Consider the following 18,841-nt stretch of genomic DNA (forward strand, 5'->3'; position numbering starts at 1 on the left):
AGCTTACAAGGCCCAGCATAAGCCAACCCATGTCCAATTCTCGACTTCAACTCCTGACCCCATCCCACCCTCAACTTTCTGTCCTCCAGCCTCACTGAACTTCTTTTACTACTTTGAAGTAAAAACTATTCTTTATGAATTACAGATTTCAAGTTTGAAACTTGATCTACTCTGAAGAAAACTGAAAACTAAGAACCTCCATGCTTCACAACAAGGAAAATAAAACTCCAGGACAGAGCCCCGCAAACAGTCTCGTGGCCATGGATGGAGACCCAGAGCCAAGGTTGGGCCTGGTCAGCCCACAGGCAGCCAAGGGTGCCCCAGGCCAGCCTGCATGGGTTTCTTTGCTTTGTCTCAATCCCCATCATTCCCTAATTTATCTCAATGGGCTTCTTTAAAGATTTTTATTATTTATGTGGTCCCTTTATATATGTGCATCTTTATTTGATCCTTGGACTAGGTATGCCACAACCTACATTGCAATGAAACAAGCGATCAGAGACCCACACACCAAGAGTGTCTGCAGAGCATGAAACTGCTCTCATCAAATCCCACAGATTTACTTTGTAAGGAACAGACCCAAAGAAATGACGTTTCTTCATCCAATCATTCACTGAATAAGCAATGACCACCCACCCTGTATCAGACACTGTTCTTGGTGCTAGGGGTAAATCAGGGAACCAGCCAGAAGAAGCCTCCGCCCTTGTGAAGCTTATGCTCAACCCAAGGATGGGAGGCAGACCATGAATGTAATAAGTGAGCTGTGTAGACAAGAGGCGTGGAAAAGCTAGAGCAGGAGAAGGGAGACAGGAGAGCAGGGCTGGGGGAGGCATTCCCAGTGACTTGGGCGATGCTCTCATCGCAGAGTACTGTTGCTTCAACGAGAACTTTGCATCTCATCTCAGGAACAGAAATAGCTGAATTTCTCATGAGCCCCAGTCTATTTTTACCGCTTGGACACTGTGAGTCATGCTGCTGATTGTGTCTCCCTCTTTGCATTACTGCTGATGAGCTTACAGCCAGTTCTGGACATCAAAATACATATTTGCGTACTGACCTGTCTCCCTTTGTCTTATTTTTTAATAATGTTTTGTCTTCTTTTTTCCCTCAGCTTTTCCCTTCACCTGGTTAGCACTGCCTATGTACTGAGTTAGTTGGTTAGTCAATCTTGTTATATTGCCACATGTCATTGTTATGCCCTGGTGATAAATACCATGTGTGAGCAACCCATTCCCCAGGGACATTTGTATTCATCAGCAGCCCTTCTTCTGGCCAGAGAAGCCAGCCTTCCTCCACAGTCCTCAGGAAGGAGCAGCTGAGAAGAAACAAAGAGGGCCCGGTCACTCAGCAGTCTCACTTGAAGACCACAGAGCTTCTGAGAACCTGAAAATGAATCTGGAGCAAAGGACCACTCACATATTCAGGATAAAGGACCCTTGAAATTTGGAAAACAAGTGTGATATGCTTAATGTGTGACTTCTGAATGAGCAGTGAGCATAATTTTGTCAACGTTCACATTAAAGATCTTAACTAGTCAGAGTTTAAGTAGTATAAATATAAAGACAGATAAAACTCTCCTGAAGGTGCTTTCTGGACACATCAGAAGCATCTATCTGATGACACTCGATAATTCAGTTGCTGACACTCTTATCTTACTTCAGCGACTTTGTATTTTATTACCTTTAATGGCAAAGGACAGCCCCGCAGACCTTCACACCTTCCTGACCAGAAGCCAAAAGGCAATGCACTCTGATGGATCTGCATTTGATCTGGAAAAGCAAATTAACATATTCTTAAGAAATTCTGGGTGAGATGTCCATGGAAAGATGCTTGTTCTTAAAAATCATTAAAATAGCAGCCGAGGTCAAATGAACGATTGTTTCAAAGTCAGTTTTTCCCATAAGACTCTATAAGAGAAGACCCATTGTGAGGATTCAGAGAGACTCTGTCTCCCTGAGATTCACTCTCATCTATGCCTGGGATGTGATTCATTCTGAAGAGATTTGCATAGCATCAACACCGATGCATATGTAAAGCCACTTCCCAAGTGACACTGCCTTCCAGTGTGACACATCAGTCCCTGCTCTCTGCTGGTCCTGGGAGAGAATTCACTTAGTGAGTAGGAGAGAAACACACCATGCGGAACGGTCCTACCAGTTTAATAAGGCTACGATTCCTATGTCTGTGTTAATGCCAAAGACTTCCCTTGAGCAGGCCCTGAAATAAGGACTGGAGTGTAGGTAAACAGTTTATTTGGGAGGCGGTTCCAGAAAGCACTGGACAGGTCATGGTGAGTAAGGTGGGGTACAGAGAGAAGCCAAGAAAGTATGTGCTATTAAGCCAATTTCTGCTGGAGGCAGCTGGGGTTCAATCTTGCTGGGGGACTCTGGGAGACCATGTAGAACACTCACATATGCCAACTCCCTGTCCATTATTGGTCAAGGGTTGCTCCTGGGGCATTCACTCTCTGGCCCTTGCAGCTTGCCCTGGGATGAGCTGAGCAGTCTTCCACCACTGGAAAAGGAGCCCCCAGGTGGAAAGTCGCAGGTGTTACCTGTAAGACACTTTTCACTTACAGAAGTAAATGTGCAGAAGGTATACTTGTGCATAAAACTCATGGATGACACACTATGAGTGGAATTCATCTTTAACTCCATAAGGTACAGCCTATAGCATGATGGATGGATAATATTAAGAGGCAACATGGACCAAACACCTCACCATTCAGTACGTCACAACCATCCTATAAAGTGGACATTGTTATCACTGCCATTTTCAGGAAAGGGAACTGAGTACAGAGAGGTAAGTAAAGTCAATTGCTGATGGTCAGACAGCTAATAAGTGGCAAAGCTGGAATTTAAACACAGTCAGTCTTGCCTCAGATCCCTTGTCCCCAACTCCACTCCATACAGTTTCCCATCAGAAATGTAGTTGGCCACACAAATGGACACAGCCTAGATGCACAGAGCCTAGCTTAGGGCTGGAAATAAATCTGAAGGCTGATAAATGGAATCCATTTGAAAAGTGGTGGGAAAAGTCTTCATTAGCCGCTGCTGCTCAGCAGGGTCACGTGCACAATATCGTAGCCATTGCCCAGGGCCAGTGTATTACTGGCGATGCAGTCAGCCCGGTCTCCATCAAAGTACCACAGACTGGGTGTTTCAAACGACAGACATGTATTTCCTCAGAGATCTGGAGGCTGGAAAGTCCAAGATCAAGGTTCCAACTGACGTGGCTCCTGGTGAGGGCCCGCTTCCTGGCTTGCAGAAGGCCTCTTTCTCCTGTCTTCACACGGCCTGTCCTGGTGCGTGCACATGCACAGACAGCGAGATCTCTCTCTCATCCTCTTTTATAAGGCCACTAATCCCATCAGAAGGCCCCATCCTCATGACCTTTTCTCACACACATCACCTCCCGAAGGCCTGTCTCCAATATCATCACACTGCAGATCAGGGCTTGAACATGTGAACTTTGGGGACACAAACGCTCAGCCCCTACGTAGCACAATGAAATGACATTCAAGGGTTTAAGTATATTATCTATAGAAGTACAGTATTCAGGCAAAGGACATACTACTCTACACTGTACAAAATAAAATTTATCATGTAACTAAATATATGAAATATGCAAATATACTATTTTCTCAGATTGGTAGATAAATAAATATATTTCTTTTCCAGAAAACTTTAAATTATTTCCGATGTTTGCTAGCTTGAAGAAATCTCATTTTTTTCATTTTTTTAATGTTTACATGGTAGAGTTGGTAAACCACCTGCTTGTATTTTCAATTTGTCCTCACTAATTAGAAAACCCTTCCCTGAGTTCCCTGGGGTCCTGAGCACAGGTCCTGGCTGTCGGCCTCAGACCATGAGTGTAATTTATTTTGCTTTATGGCAAATGGATCTTCACAGCACAGACTTCCAAGTAGAAATCCCACATTCTTCGTCTTGTGCTCCCCCCAGGGCAACACCAATGTTCTGACAAACAGGTCTGATATGACAAGCATTGTAAAAGCTGTGCTTTAACTAAGCATGTCGTGGAGCCAAACGTGGGAGTCGTGTCTAAAGCCTGGAGCCGTGAGTGCTGGATGTGGACAGTGCCTCGGAGTTTAGATTCCATCAGCAACAGGAATGGTGCACATCGCTTGAATCAAGACAGAGGCAAAAAGAAGAAAAGTGTCTCCTTTGGTCTGTCGACTAGAAACATCAGATTCTCTAAGTTGATACAGAAATGCCCAAATAGCCCAACATTCTGTGGAAACTGACAGAAAATGGGTTAAAAACAGAACTTGAAAGAAAGGAAGGTGTTCGATCCTTTCTTTTCTTGCATAAAGGTGTTCCTATTTTTTCTGGCATTTTCTTCCAACTGTTTTTATTCCAGTTGTATTAACATCTTCTGATTGTATTTATTTCTTTTTAAAAAAACATTAGAGTCACCATTTGGCATCTTTTAAAACGTTGTTTTTGAGATACAAATGGGCAAACTACAACATTACCCAGAGAAGCGGGAGACAGCGCTCCTCCAGTGCTCCTGTCTGCGCAGAGGAACAGACACTGCCTCCTGCGCCTGAGGGCAAGGCCACAGCCAGTGAGTGGAGAACGTGCTGGTCTTGTTTGGTGGTCCTCTCCTGATAGCTTCTGGCCATTTTACTTCCCACCTAACCTCGGTAGAGGAGTGGACATACAGTGAGTGAGTATGACACTTCTAAATGCAGCTATTTGTGTTAGAAACATGCTTTGCTCAAAATCATTAAAATTAATGGCACGACTTACAAGGCATCTATTATCCTTTCTCCCTTGGCTGATAAACAGGAATCAGCTTTATAAAGATTTATAAAGATTTTCATCTTGTTCTACAGAATATTTTAAATAACAAGACAGTGGTAATTCCTTGCATTATCAAGAAAGCTTCTTTTCCTTTCTTCTCCTACCAGTGAGTAACCGCTGCCTGCAGAAGCCATGAAGAACTGCTATCTACACAGTTAAGATTCTCTGCAAAGCTGGTAAATCTAGACTGGTACCAACCCACCCTTTACCTGCTACTTCTAATTGTTAACACTAAGTAATAGAAATGTTTATGCCATGACAGGTCAGCAGTGAAGTTTTCATTTTACATTGGCAGTTCTTGTGTGCTCGTAAGTAAACATCATAACGACCAATGACTGCAGCCTTGCCTGGAGCAGCAGGGGTGGGCACTGGTGGATGTGAACCCATTACCCTTTGCCCTGCCTGAAATGAACCATGCGCCATTGGGTGTGAGAATGAGAGCATGTGACACCTCACTCTCCTGTTCCTCTTCTGACCACTCATGCCTGTGAATTGGATCAAGAAAGACTTCCGTCTCTCCTTAACAGGGTAAGGCGTATGCCCATCAGGATCCTTCTTCAAGTTCTACGCTGTGATGTCACCACATGGGGAAACCACCTGGAAATGAGGGCTGTAAGAGCTTTGAGCGTTTATTTAAATAATTTTCAGTGCGTCAGACTGATGACAAACCCCACCCCACATGAAAACATGGATTGTTTCCCGTGTTAAATCATAGATTTCGACAGTTTGGGAAAGCCGTTACTGTTTGTATTGAGCCACCATTTTCCATCTGCTCTAGCAGAGGCGAACCCGTGCATCACGTATGAAATCAGAGTGGTGCATGACCCTCAAACTCTCCCTGAGGTGGTCAGCTACTCTCAGCGTTCCAGCCCCTGTTGCTGATCTTCTTCACCAGCTCATGGTTTTCCTTTTTAACAACAGTGGTACCAAGTGTTGTTTAAAATCCCCAGTAGTTATTTAATTTTGGGAGGAGAAACAAAGTTCCTGAAGAAGTTCTGCTTTTACAATTTCATCAAAATGAACGCTGGCAGGGCACACACCTTGCTGTGACATGTGCAGTATGACACACACAGGAAGACGGGCATGTCCTTTCAAGGCCAGGTGGTCAGTTTCTTGCTGTCCTTCTGAAATCTAAGAGTCCACACATGACAAAAAAACATGAAATTACAAGAAGGGGAATAAACTTGTCTGATTTACAGGGCCTGGGCATCAGCCACCACAGGAACTTCATCAAATTCTTAAACATGAGAAAATATATCTAAATAGGAACAGAAGAATGAAATTCTGATGAAATTCCATGCTTCTAAGAGAATATGAGCTAGCAACGATATTAAATGAAGTAAATTGTGTTACCGCTACTCTGAGGAGATAAAATTCTTTAATAAGCCCACAAAAATATAGGATATAGGTCAAAGAAACTCAAAGGGATTTTTTTTTGGGGGGGGATTGAGAATTAGAACTAGATAAAAATTACAACACTGAAGAGAAAAGAAGAGTAAAAAAATATTTTTAAGTATCTAAGGTACAAAAGTAGACAGATGTTTACCCCTCAACTCTGTTGGGGCTATTTTAATATAGCATGAGGACAAGATGTCATATGTGGAAAAAAACCAGAGTTCCTACTGCAGATTTAGTAAAGGAAGGAATAAAACTGGTATACACCTGCACTGCGCGGTCTATCTTCACATACATTACTCCGGCTGATCATCCTGCCAACGCTAGCTGGAAGGAATTTGAGGCCCTCTTTATGGATGAGAAAAATAGAAGCTCGGAGAAGCCAGTCTCTTGCCCAAGGTGACAAACCTGGTCAGTAACAGAGCTAGAAATTCACACCCAGGTTTGTGAGATGCCCACACTCATTCTGTTACATAAAATGCTACAGTGTTAAATTCAAGAAGAATGAAATATTTAGGAATACATTTAGGAACACATTTAACAAAATACGTGTAAAATTTGGACTCCAAAAACTATAAGATATCATTGAAAGAAATTACTAAAGAATCATTCAGAAGAACTAAATAAGTGGAAAGGCATTCCGTGTTCAAGAATTGGAAAACTTAACATTAAGATTTCAACACTCCTCACACTGATCTATAGATTCAAGGCAATCTCTATCAACATTCCAGTTTTCATTTTGGCAGAAATTGACAAGCTTACCCTGACATTCACATAGAAATGGAAGAGACAGGGTTCCTCTCTTGCTGCTCCTACAACATGCAGTCACTGTAACAATTTCTGAATATAAAAATAGTAAAAATCCCCATTCATCAGACAGTTACTGTTAGCTTCAGGGTTTAACATACTCTACCAACGTGTCTTGTTTGAATCTCCCATAACTCTATATTACTTTCATATTATATATGAAGAAAGTGAGGTTCAAATCCTGAGCTTTGATCCTAGTTCTGTCCAGATAAATTCCTACTGGCATTGTTATAAAGGAATGCTCTCTATCGTGTTTACTCCAACCATGACCCACATTGTCTAAGGCTGGATCGTCAATCTGGTGTGTCTCAGGGGAAAGCAGTGTATCAAGGCTGCCCTCCTTGTCCTTCCCACACATTCCCAGCTTCGCTGCCATTGCCCTACCGGGAATCAGTCAGCTTGGGGAACGGAAAGATGTGGGCTCGGGTTGTAAACTGGGGTTGTGCCAAGATATAAGTGGGAGTAGAGGGCTGGTGTGTCAATACGGGTTAAACGTTTTGTGTACCCCCCTAAAAGGCAGTGATGGAGAGGGGACTCTCTAGACGTGGTCAAGTGGCTGACCTTCAGCAAGCTGGGGACAGGGACAGCATGGAGGGCTGCTCTGAAGTAAGTTTACCGGGTACTGAGGGTAGACCTGTGGTCTGAGATATATGACAAGGAACCCACCCTCCTCTCCATGTCTCTGAGAATGTTGTAAAGTCCAGGTCACAAAATTTAACCAGAAAATCTCATCCTACTAGGGGAGCAAGTATATACATATATATATATATATATGACCTTGGCCCCAGGTCATATCCTTGTCTTAGTTTAAATTTATATAGTGGAAAGCATAAAAAATATACTGTTAATGGCCACAATCATAGTAGATATTATTACTAGTGATTATTATTGTGATTATTGGTGATTATTCTAATTAGTTAATTATTAGTTATTGTTCTTATAACTAGAAACTCTTTTTTTAACTAACTAGTGCAAGTATTACATAACAAATGAGAACTGGTACTTCTGGGACCTTGAATTAAACAGTGTAAACTGTTCTTAACACGGGGTCCTATACAGACAGAGAAACTTGGAGTGCTGAGTGGGACCTCCAGGGGGTGACCTCACATCCTTTCAGTGGGATAAAGGGCATCTGTGGAGCTGCCTTAGAGGGGGAAGGAGAGGCTACCGAGTGCCTCACTCAGGGACACCATGAAAGCCAGACCACATGGTGCCTGCCACACCCAGGACCCCTCAGCCAGTACAGCAGGGGCTCCTCCGGGGCCGTCACTTCAGCCTTCTGCAGGCAAAGGAGCAGGGGTGACCAGACGGGTTCCCAGGTCCTCCCCTGCCGCCAGTCCCAAGGGTCTCTTCCCTGCTCACTGCTCTCCTGCCACTTGCAGCCTCTCAGAGTTGGGCCTTCCCTCCTCCATGTTGAGCCAACCCATCCTTCAGGGACACCTGCAATGTGGACTGCTCACAAATGGATGATGTCAGCCCCCAGCCCACTGTCTCTTCACCCTCTACTACAATGTCACTGTTTCGTAACTTCAATGTCCACCCAACTCCCTGGCTTCTGAAGGCCTTCACGTCCCCTGTAATAATCTTTCCCTCCATTCCTCCTCAGCCATCCATCCACATGGCCACGTTCTTGGCCTCAGCACCTCCCCTAACTGTGCCAGTTCGGAAGCCTCTGTTCCCAGCATCCCTCTCTGTGATATCTCTAGCTCGCCTGCCCTGCCATCCAGCCTCCAACACCTGTTCCTGCCACTGAAACCCCAATGCACTGACCGCAGGCCTCTCACCGTCCAGTCAGCCCCGCACCTCGATCCCACGGAAGCCTCCTCTCAGGCCTCTCACCGTTCAGTCAGCCCTGTGCCTCGATCCCACGGAAGCTTCCTCTCAGGCCTCTCACCGTCCAGTCAGCCCCATGCCTCGATCCTACGGAAGCTTCCTTTCTGTCTCCCCCAACCTGCTCTTTGTTCCATCAGTAGCATCACATACTCACACAGGCACATAGTTCCCCTGCCCTCTTTCTTATTCTTGTGTTTCTTTGGCAAAACCCCTGTTGTGTTTACACTCAACCCCCCGTCTCCCTCACACCCTGACTTCCCCACAGCACCCCCACAGCATCCCCGACAGCCCCCTGCCTCCCATAGAGTCCCCCCCGGGCCCCACACTCCAGTGAGTGGAGTGAACAGCTGAGACACCCAGCTTGGCTCCCACAGGGCAGGTGTCCAAAGGGCCGGAGCCTGCAGTGTCTGCTGCTGTTCATTCCCAGTGGGCCGCTTCTTCTCGTCCAGAGCTGCACACGGCGAGATGAGTCCAGGATCCCTGCCTCACCTGTCCTTTCTTCCCTCTCAACCTGCATAGGCTCAGCCAGTCCCGGGGCTTGGTGCCCTCCAGATGCTGAAGGCCACACCAGCACCCGCCACGCCTGCCCTCTGAGCATGCGGATGACCTGGCAGTCCCGCAGGGACAAAGCCCTCACTCTCAGAGCACGAAGGCAGAACTCTACCTCTCCTCCACCACTCCCCATTCTCACCCAGCTCCACATAAGCTAGGTGCCAGGGGCCATCCCAGGCCCTGGAGGCAGAGCAGTGAGCAAACCAGACAGAAATCCCAGCCCTCGTGGAGCTCAAGTAACTCAGTCACTCAATCCCAAACCACAGAGTCATCCTCCTTTCCTCTCTTTCTGTCATGATCCCCAGCAGCCAGATCCTACCTTAGGCATCCCCAGCGCCCCGCTACCCCGCTGCCCCCACAGCCTCACCCGCCGCACTAGTGCAGTCGCCTGCCTGCCTCCCTGCTTGCTCTCGTGCCTCCCACATTCGGTTCTCCACAGCAAGGCAAGATCACTTTAGAAATGGTACCCAGATCCTCTCCTTCCTGTGCCTACAACCTGCAAGGTCTCCCAGCGTACTTAGAATCAAGTCCAACCTGTCGGCCTGGCTTGCACTCCCTGCACTATCTGGCCTCCGCCTGCAGCCCCGGCTGTGCCCTCCGCCACCTGGAGATTCTCCAGCGGCAGCATCTGCGCAGCTGGCCTCTCCCCACCTGCTCTGCAGACATCACCTCGCTTTCTGCTGGGGTCCCACTCCAAGGCCTTTGTATTTGTGCCTGGACCCTTTGCACATCTTGGCATGGCTGTATCCTTCTTGTCTTCAGGATCTTAGCTCCAAAATCATTTTCTTAAAGATGCTGTCCCTAGTTACCACATATATTGTTCCCATATCCCCCAGTCAACCAGTCACATGAACCTATTTTCTTCAAAGCACTTACCACAATCTGAAACTATTTGTTTCCAAACCTGCCCTGAGGGAATGTACTCTGTGACAGCTGAAACCTTGTCTGACCCGTTGCTCCTGTATCCCATGCACCCAGGACAGAGCTTGGCACATAAAAACACTCCACTGTTGGTCGGATGAAAAAACTGTCTTTCTGGAAGGCTCCGGCCCACATTTTTCTAGATGCTTCTTTCACTAACACATGTACTTTACACCCATGCATTTGACTGAATCTGGCATGTTCATGATTTATCATCCAGACCAGCCATTTCTGGGCATGTCAAGGGGCACTGGTCAGAGCAATGCCAGGATAGCAGGCACACCAGCTCATGTGCTCACCTGCACAGGCCTGTTTTTAACAGGTCTAGTTACTGGTGCTGAGAGTTAACCGTGCCTGCGATGGCAGGGTCCCTGGCTCTTCCTTGTTTCCCCCCAGACTCAGTGTGTCACCAGACTCTACTCCCTCAGCAGTAGTGGCGCCAAGAAAATCACAGAGCAATCACGCAGCCCGTGTGTAAGACTTTTAGGAAAGATGGTCTGAAAATCTCCAGGAATTTATGTTAACATGAGAAGTTATTGTTTGCAAAGGATATTTGATGTTGGGGGAAAATCCAGCTAACATAAATCCACTTAAACCACGAACCGAACTTCACAATAGCAAGTGTGTGCACATGTGGGCTTCATGCCAAAAAAGGAAACCCAAAACTGCAAAAGCAAATTCATTTAATCTTTAACAAGATTTAAAGTATAAATGGGTGCTAATCCTCAGAGCAAAGAATGATCAAGTGTTGTTTAGGTTTGCTGGTGTAATTAATTCCTCCAACAAAATTGACTGTGACAGCAAGTGGAAAGAGAATGACCTTTGCAAAAGCATTCAAGGCTTCGGTAACATTCGAGAGGACATCTCAATACTTCGACAGCCTTGTACCAACAAGTGGCCTGAGCTGTCTGAAGCTCCCAAATCTTCTCTCCCATTGTTAACTGGTTAGCACCCTGAGACGACCACGATCGCTGTTTCCATCCCACATGAAGCCATCCCGACACCGCCTGCATCAGCACCTCAAGTCCCTTCCACTGTGAAGACGCGTGGCCTCCCTCTGCTCAGAGGGTCTGGCTGGCAGCTGGAAGTCCCCACTGGATGGCAGGGAAGGGTGCTGACGGAAAGCGAAGGGCTGCTCGAGGGGTCTTCTAGGTGGCGAGCTGGTCAGTGAGCCCGGTGACAGGGGGTCCTCACACTCCAGGCAGGAGGAGAGGGCCAATATTCACCATCCTGCCTGACACTGTTTTGACAGTCTCCAGCTCAGTGGTGTGTAACAGGGCACTGTAGCAAACCAGACTCAGCCCATTCTCTGCACAAAACAGAAGGCACTCCTGTCCTTTCTCCTGCAAGAGGGGTGACTGTGAGGTTTAGTTGTTTGTTTTTCTTTGGAACTTGGAGGATTACCAAAAATGCACATGTCCCCTGTGGTGGCAGCAGCAGATCTCAGACCAGACAGCAGAGAGGCGTTGGGGCCAAAGCTGCAGCTCCGCTAAGCCCATACTTCCTCTCACTCCCCGCCCTGCCCTCCTCTCTCTGTCAGTGAACACCCACCTCTGCCCTCTCACCCAAGTCAGAGCTGTGGGGGCTGCTTCCTGGCTTCAGTGTTCCTACCTGGCAGAGCCCCAACCCTGACAGGAAGCCATAATGCCTCCCAGGAACCAGTGACAAGGAGTGGGCCCATTCTGAGGTGCTTGGGCCGAGAAGGTTCTCCTCAGTGTCCACAGGGGCGCCCAGAGGTCCCCCACAGGCACAACGGGCAGAAAAGCACAGTGGTCAACAGCACAATTCTCTGGTCAGATAGAGCTGGGCTGGGTCCTGGCGGAGTCCCCTGTCACCTGGGGGTCCTGGCAGACCTGTGCCCACAGAGCGTCAGGCACTCGCTCGGTTAAACAGGAGTGCTGGATCTCCGACCACATTCGCAGTGCAGTGCCTCACTCAGAAAGCCCTGTTTTTATTCCCTTCACCAATCCTCCGCATCTCTTATTCTTCTTGTATTTTTATACTTTTTTGTTTTTGATTTTGTTTGTGGTTCCAAAAAGGACTTGCATCAAAGGAAACTACCAGCGTCCTGAGGGAAGGGACGGCATCTGCTTTTGATCGTGCTCCCAGAGAGGACACAACACGGCGTGTGCCCAGCAACTCGTGGCTCAGTGTCAACAAGCTGAGCTGTCTGCAATCACAACCATACTTCTAACTCCCTCAGAATACTCCAAAGTGCTGTCAAGTTGATGTCATTTGCCAACATTATGATTACTTTCCTACTTGATCATTCGACCTTAGAGGAAATGTTACCGTGGGGTACCCCCCTGGGAGATGCTCCTCAGATGTATCCCCACAGGTGTCTGCACCATGTGCAACTTCTGGAGCCCTTGATGGACTTTTCTGGGGTCTGCCAGGGGAACAAGGCCAAAAGTGCCTCCCTTGTGCAGCAGCCCCACCGCTGGCCCTACACGAACCATTTCCAAAGCCAGCCTGTGACGACTGCGCTCTGTCACAATGAGCTGCTGGTAATGTCCAAGTGCGAGCATGTGAGCCTGGGCCCTTTAATCCACTGCGCCTGTCAACCTGTCACCCTGTTGGGAGTGTGCACTGTTTTGACATGACTTGTTCTGCACAGAGACTCCACGAGCATCCTGCTCTCTCCAGGCTGCGTGCAAACGGTATCTTCCCAGCCTGTACGGATCTCGAATCCACATGGGCACCTTCACTTTGTTTTATTTAGTATTCCACTAGCCACCACTTGTATGTTTGAAGAATTCACAAAATTACAAGTGGCCTCACATTCACTCCAGCCAACTGGTTGGCGTCTAGAGGACCAAATCCGCGGGGCTTATTGACTGCCGCACATGCAGCTACTGAAACATCACTTTCTGTGAGTTTTACCATCTCAGCCCCATTAACGACTCCAGCTGCCCTCTCCTGGCACTGGTCCTCAATGGCCAGCCCTCAGCCGCCACCACAATCAGACCCATGACGGAGTCCAGGGCCATGCCTCTGTGGCACCTCACCACCCTGGCTCAGCCCTCTCTGCTGGGCTTGGGAAGGTTGGTCCAGGCCAGCTCCTCTGGGATTTGCTTCCTCTCTGGTTCTGCCTCCACCCAGAAGATCCAAGTTTACAGAATGTCAGGCATGGCACACTGACTTGGTACCTGCCCCTCCCTCCTCTATGCCCACCTGACACCTGGCCTCCTAGGTTCCTAGCATCTCCTTGCCACCAGAACGAAGGATTCTGACAAGCCTCCTCCCCCGGGGCCAGCCTCGGGTAAGGCCCCATATAAGGAAAGACTAGCAACAGTTTTTGGGTGCTGGCCCTTAATTTGGCTGACAGTGTTGAGCGCTGCATATCTCTCATCTCATGTAATCGTCACGACAACGCCATGGAAGGGCAACTGGTGCCTCCTCTTCATTCATAGGGAAACCGAGGCACAGAGGGGTTGAATAATTTCCCAAAGAGTAAGGGGTAAGCCAGGACTTAAACCCAGGCAGACTGCCTGCCAAACCCCCAGGTACAGCCCGTTTACCCTGATCCCCTCCCACCCCCCCCCACCCAACCTGACCCCTTCCCCAAGCTACTGTGACTTGGTTTCCCCTCCTCTCAGCCTGTTTCCATTTCCCAAAAGCCACAGCAGATCTCATCCTTGTGGGCTCATAGGCAAAGCATACTGTTATTTTAGGTGAAATAACTCTCCGTAAATAAAAACAAGAAGCTGCACAGACAAGCTTTACATAAAGTACTCTGGGAATTGTGAGTTCTGTGCTTTTCATCCATGCATGGAAACAGACCACTCCCCCAAGAGAAGCAACACGGCAGAAGAGACCCCTTTGCCTCCCACCCTACCCCTCCAGTCATCACCTGGAGCAGAACAGAAAGACTCCACCGAAACAAAAGCCTAGGGCCCTAAACTCACCTCACGTCCTCGCCTGACAGCATGTCCCCTCAGGCTCCTGGCTGCCCTCCCCTGCTCCTGGCGGCTCATCTGCTGTTATCTGTTGGCACATGTGCAGTGGACCCCAATCTGGGGGTCACATTCAGACGCCGCCACCTAGATGAACCAGACGCACTGGAGGGAGACTGCTCAGTGAAGACACAAAATGTCCCATAAGGCTTCTTAACGCAGTCCGGGGGCTGTGGCCAGAGAGCCTCCTCCTTGACTCAGTGCACATGGCTGGCTGCAGCCCCAGGTGCTGACCTCTGGCTCACTGCCCACCGGGCTCCCCAGGAGCAGCTCCACGCATCAGTGATGTTCACAGCGGCAGTATTTATTCTGCAGGGTGGGTGTGTGTCTGTGTGTTTTTCTGTGTGTCAGTTTATGTGTGTGTCCATGTGACTATGTGTATATGTATGTGTCCATGTGAATGTGCCTGTGTGCATCAGAGTCTGTGTGTGTCCATGTGAGTGTTAACATGTATGTGTGAGCAGATACACCCGTGTGTGTGTGTTGGTGTGTATGTCCATGTGAATACGTCTGTGTGTGTGTGTGTGTGTGTAAAGGATGGGGATGGGAAGGGGACCTCCATATGTCTAGAATATTATCTTCTAAAGAAGCTGCATGCCCAGTTCCAGATGAGGGCACCTGCAGGAATCTTGGCCTCCACAGGCTGCTTAGACCTGCCGAGACCATGAATAGGGCAGAGTCACTGAAGGAGAAGTGATGACTAACATGGAAAAGCCTTCCCACGTATTATGTGGGGAAAACCCTGACCCAAGGATCAAGACCCCATTCTAGGACAGCAGAGCAATGCCTGACCCTTTCATCCCAGAGCCTGCTAACACCCTGGCCTAGGCCTGCTGTTAAGGACAGCGGCAGGTCCGGGAACGGTGTTTCTGGCTGCGAATCCAGGTGGAGAGTCTTCTTCCATATTTAACTCCTATTCCACAAAACACTCACACCTTGGTCCCACTTAGCTCATGGATAAGACACCCTGGGCCCTCATGAGGAATACAGAGTTCTCAGCAAAGATCGAATAAATGGGGATTCATCTTTCCTAAGCAGGAACCAGTGTGATGTACAGGGGAGGGCTCCTCGCACTCACACCACAGGTCCCAGGACAGACGCAGCCTGCACCCTCCAGCTTGTTGCGGGAGGCCTGGAAATGGTCTGGAACCTGGAGAAGAGCGTGAGGTGACTGATTATCACCACCGCACTCTAGTGCTTTTCCATCTGGTCTACCCGGTTCTCAACACACCACCAGGCAGCGTGAGCCACAGTTAGGTCACAAGTGGACATCAAGAGCTGATGAAAGGGGACTGTTTTAAGCACTGTGTGTGCATGAGAATGAGAAGTGTCTGCTTGGCTCTCCAGGTCTGGTTCAGTGTGAACGCAGCATCTCACATGGTGCTATCTCCTACAGGGGCTCAAGGATCCTGGAGAAGTCACTTCCCATGTTTCCTGTCTGCAAGGGCAGTGAATGACCTGCTGAACTCCAATCTGACATTTGCTCAAGGGCTGTATTATTGAACTGAGTATAAATATATATTTTTATGCAGAAATATTTCCAGTCCATTTTTTTTTAGCCAAATGTATCAGTTATTACTTGCTGTGTAACAAGCCAACTCAAATGTTAGTGGGTTAAAACGGCAGCTATTTTATTTGCTCACAGTTCTCTGGGTTAGCAGGTGGGGCTGAGCTGGGCTGCTTTGTTCTCGGCTGGTCTCTCCCAGGGTCACACATGACGTCACTGGGGGGCTCCAGTGGGGCACAGCCTCACTGACATGTCTGGTGGTTACTGGTAGCTGTTGGCTGGACCACGTGCTATCCTGGGCTCCTTCACAAGCTGGTGATCCAAAAGAGCGAGTTCAAGTGCACAAAGCTTCGTGAAGAAGCCTGTGCGCCGAGCTGGCACACTGCCACTCCCACTTCATTGTATTGGTCAAAGGCAGTCATGCAGCCAGTCCAAAGTCAAGGGCAAGAAACGGACTCCTCTTCTTGACAGGAGGTGTGGGAATGTCACAATGCAGAGGTGAGTGTGCAGGAAAATGAGAGGAACCCTTGCAGCCCATGTTTGCAAACAATCTACCACACCTCACATGGCGTAGAATATTACAAAAGGAAGCAGATGGGGCAGAAAGTTTAGCATGCATATATTCATGCATGTACACATAGATGCACATGTACACATGTACATTGTGTGTGCATCCACACATTTATACATGTAGATATGCATTGATTTATCTATTCAGCCCCACTGCATGCCAAGAAGTGTGCTAGACCCCTTTCAAAACATTACCTCACACTCTCTGAGATAACAGCACTCATCTCCAATTTAGAAGTGGAGAAACCAGAGCACAGAGATTAAATAACCCAGGATGGCCCAAACTGGTCCCTTCTGAGCCTGGGCTCTAACCACATCTCCTTGCAACACTCACCCCAATAGATCCACAGGCATAGCAATTGCCAACTCTAGTATTTGTTTTTTACCTTGAAGTGTTTAAGTAAAAGGGATGCTAAGAACTTATTTGTTTTTTATATATATTACATAAGACAAACTTCAAGCATATTATATTTCTTGACCCCAAATCCAGGTTGTGTAAATTTTACAAGGCAAATAAAACCACATGTAAAAGTAAGTCGTCAGCAAGCCTGTACCGTTGGCATCTCCAGCTGAACAGCTGCTCCCCTCCCTTGGCTCAGACAATCCCTTGGGGTGATGGCTGTAGTCCTCCTCTTCTGTGCCTCTGAACTCCCCACCTCCTCCCCAAACCCTCTCCCACCACCTTAGCTAACTAGCTGGCTACTCAGAGTGTGGCCCAGGGACCAGCAGCACTGTCATCACTTGGCACTTGTTAGAAAGGCAGACTCTCAGGCTCCAAACCAGACCTGCTGAGCCAGAACCTGCATGTTTGCAAATCCCCAGGTGTTTTGTGTGTGCATTAGAGTTGGATGAGCGCGACTTTAACAGATGTTTCAGTAAGCAAAACCGATTCACCTGCTCCTTTCATGTTACTGACTCAACTCAATTTATATTCTTTACATTATTTGTGTGTAAACCAATTTTTCAATCTCTCCAGGTGAATCTACAGTGCAGCCAAGTTTGAGAACCACCTGGACCTGAGCTCCTCAGAGTGAGGCAACAGAACAGCATCAGCTGGGGGCATGATGGAGCAGCAGGATTTCCCGCCCTGATCCACTGCATGAGAATCTGAATTTTAGCAGCCCCCCGGAGAGGCGTGTGCTCACTCAAGCTGAGCAGCTCTGCTCAGCCTGAGTCCAGGTCCTCTGCCCTGCCGCCCAGCTCAAGCCTAAGGCTTGCCATCTCTCTTGTGCCCACCTGCCTACCATCCCTCCTACATGCACCATACACAATTTCAGAGCCACCAGCAAACCACTGACTGTTCTTTTGTGTTCACAAATACATGCAGGTCTTCTCATCCCATATCTATCCCATAATGTGCCTTGGTACTCCTCGCATTCAAAGGTGGGTGACAGTCACTGGTTGAGTAGAGAACCTACCATAGCATATCACCTTTGCCACCTTCACCTGGAGGCCAGAAAAGTTAAATCCTCATCTTCACCGCAGGCTTTCTTATAACCAAGACACAGCTCTGGCCAAAGAGAGCTGTGGGCAAATGTCCTCTGGGACGGCTCCATCCACCACTCCCACTTCTTGCCTTGAGTTCAGATGTAATGTCTGGGGCTGTAGCCGCCATCTGGGAACCAGGAGGATGGTAGAGATGCAGCCCTGACTCCACTGAGCTGCTGAGTCAGCACTTCCCACCTCCAGGCTTGCACCACATCAGAAAAATAAACTCCAGAGTTCAGCTCTCATGTCCCTGGTCTGCAGTCACTTGTTGCTGTTTCATTTCTAACCTATGTACGCACACAGTTGCTTAGACAGGTCTTTCTATTTTGCACATAAATAAAGAAAAAGAGGAAAAAAGGAAAAAAATCTAGATCCAAATCAGCTTTGCCACTGACTTCTGTATAAATCTGAAGAAATTAGACATGCAAGGGCATGAAACTCCCAATTTTTTTCTCACCTTTCCCTTCTATCTCTTCAGTGAAAACACTGAATGATGGAATTGAACAAAATTCCTAAGGCCTAGAATTCACTTATGTAATAACTAACGCACCCATATAAGGTGCAAAATTGGTGCTATTAATCTATGCCCCAGTTTCTGAGGCGTCACACTCTAGAATACATATACTTTGAGAAACAATTTGACAGACTCAGAATTTATATTGACATTGGAAAATAAGTAAGGAACTGTGGAAGAATCCATACACTAACAAGGTGGGTCTAGATCATTTTCTGATGAGAAAGGGCTCCACTTTTCATTTATTTGTGATCTAAAGACCTACCACGTATAAGGCACATGATTTGAGTATTTATTTTTCAGTATTTGTGTCAGATTATATTTTCCAAAGGTGGACACAACAATATTTCCCATCCCACAGCCGTTCCACAACATGGCCTTGGCACTCCTCTCATTGAGAGGTGGGGTCCCTATGCCCTCTCCTGAATCTAGGGGGACTTGTGACTTACATGTCATCAATGGAACGTGGCAG

The 18,841-nt window shown here is 47.7% G+C and overlaps 1 protein-coding gene across 1 annotated transcript in view; it reads right to left on the reverse strand.

Moving 5' to 3' along the window:
* The window catches only part of SYNDIG1 (synapse differentiation inducing 1), a 186,651-nt gene that overhangs the window by 149,436 nt on the left and 18,374 nt on the right, over window positions 1-18,841 (reverse strand). The window lies entirely within an intron of this gene.

This window comes from Equus quagga, chromosome 12 (assembly GCF_021613505.1).
Source record: "Equus quagga isolate Etosha38 chromosome 12, UCLA_HA_Equagga_1.0, whole genome shotgun sequence".
NCBI classification, from domain to species: Eukaryota; Metazoa; Chordata; class Mammalia; order Perissodactyla; family Equidae; genus Equus; species Equus quagga.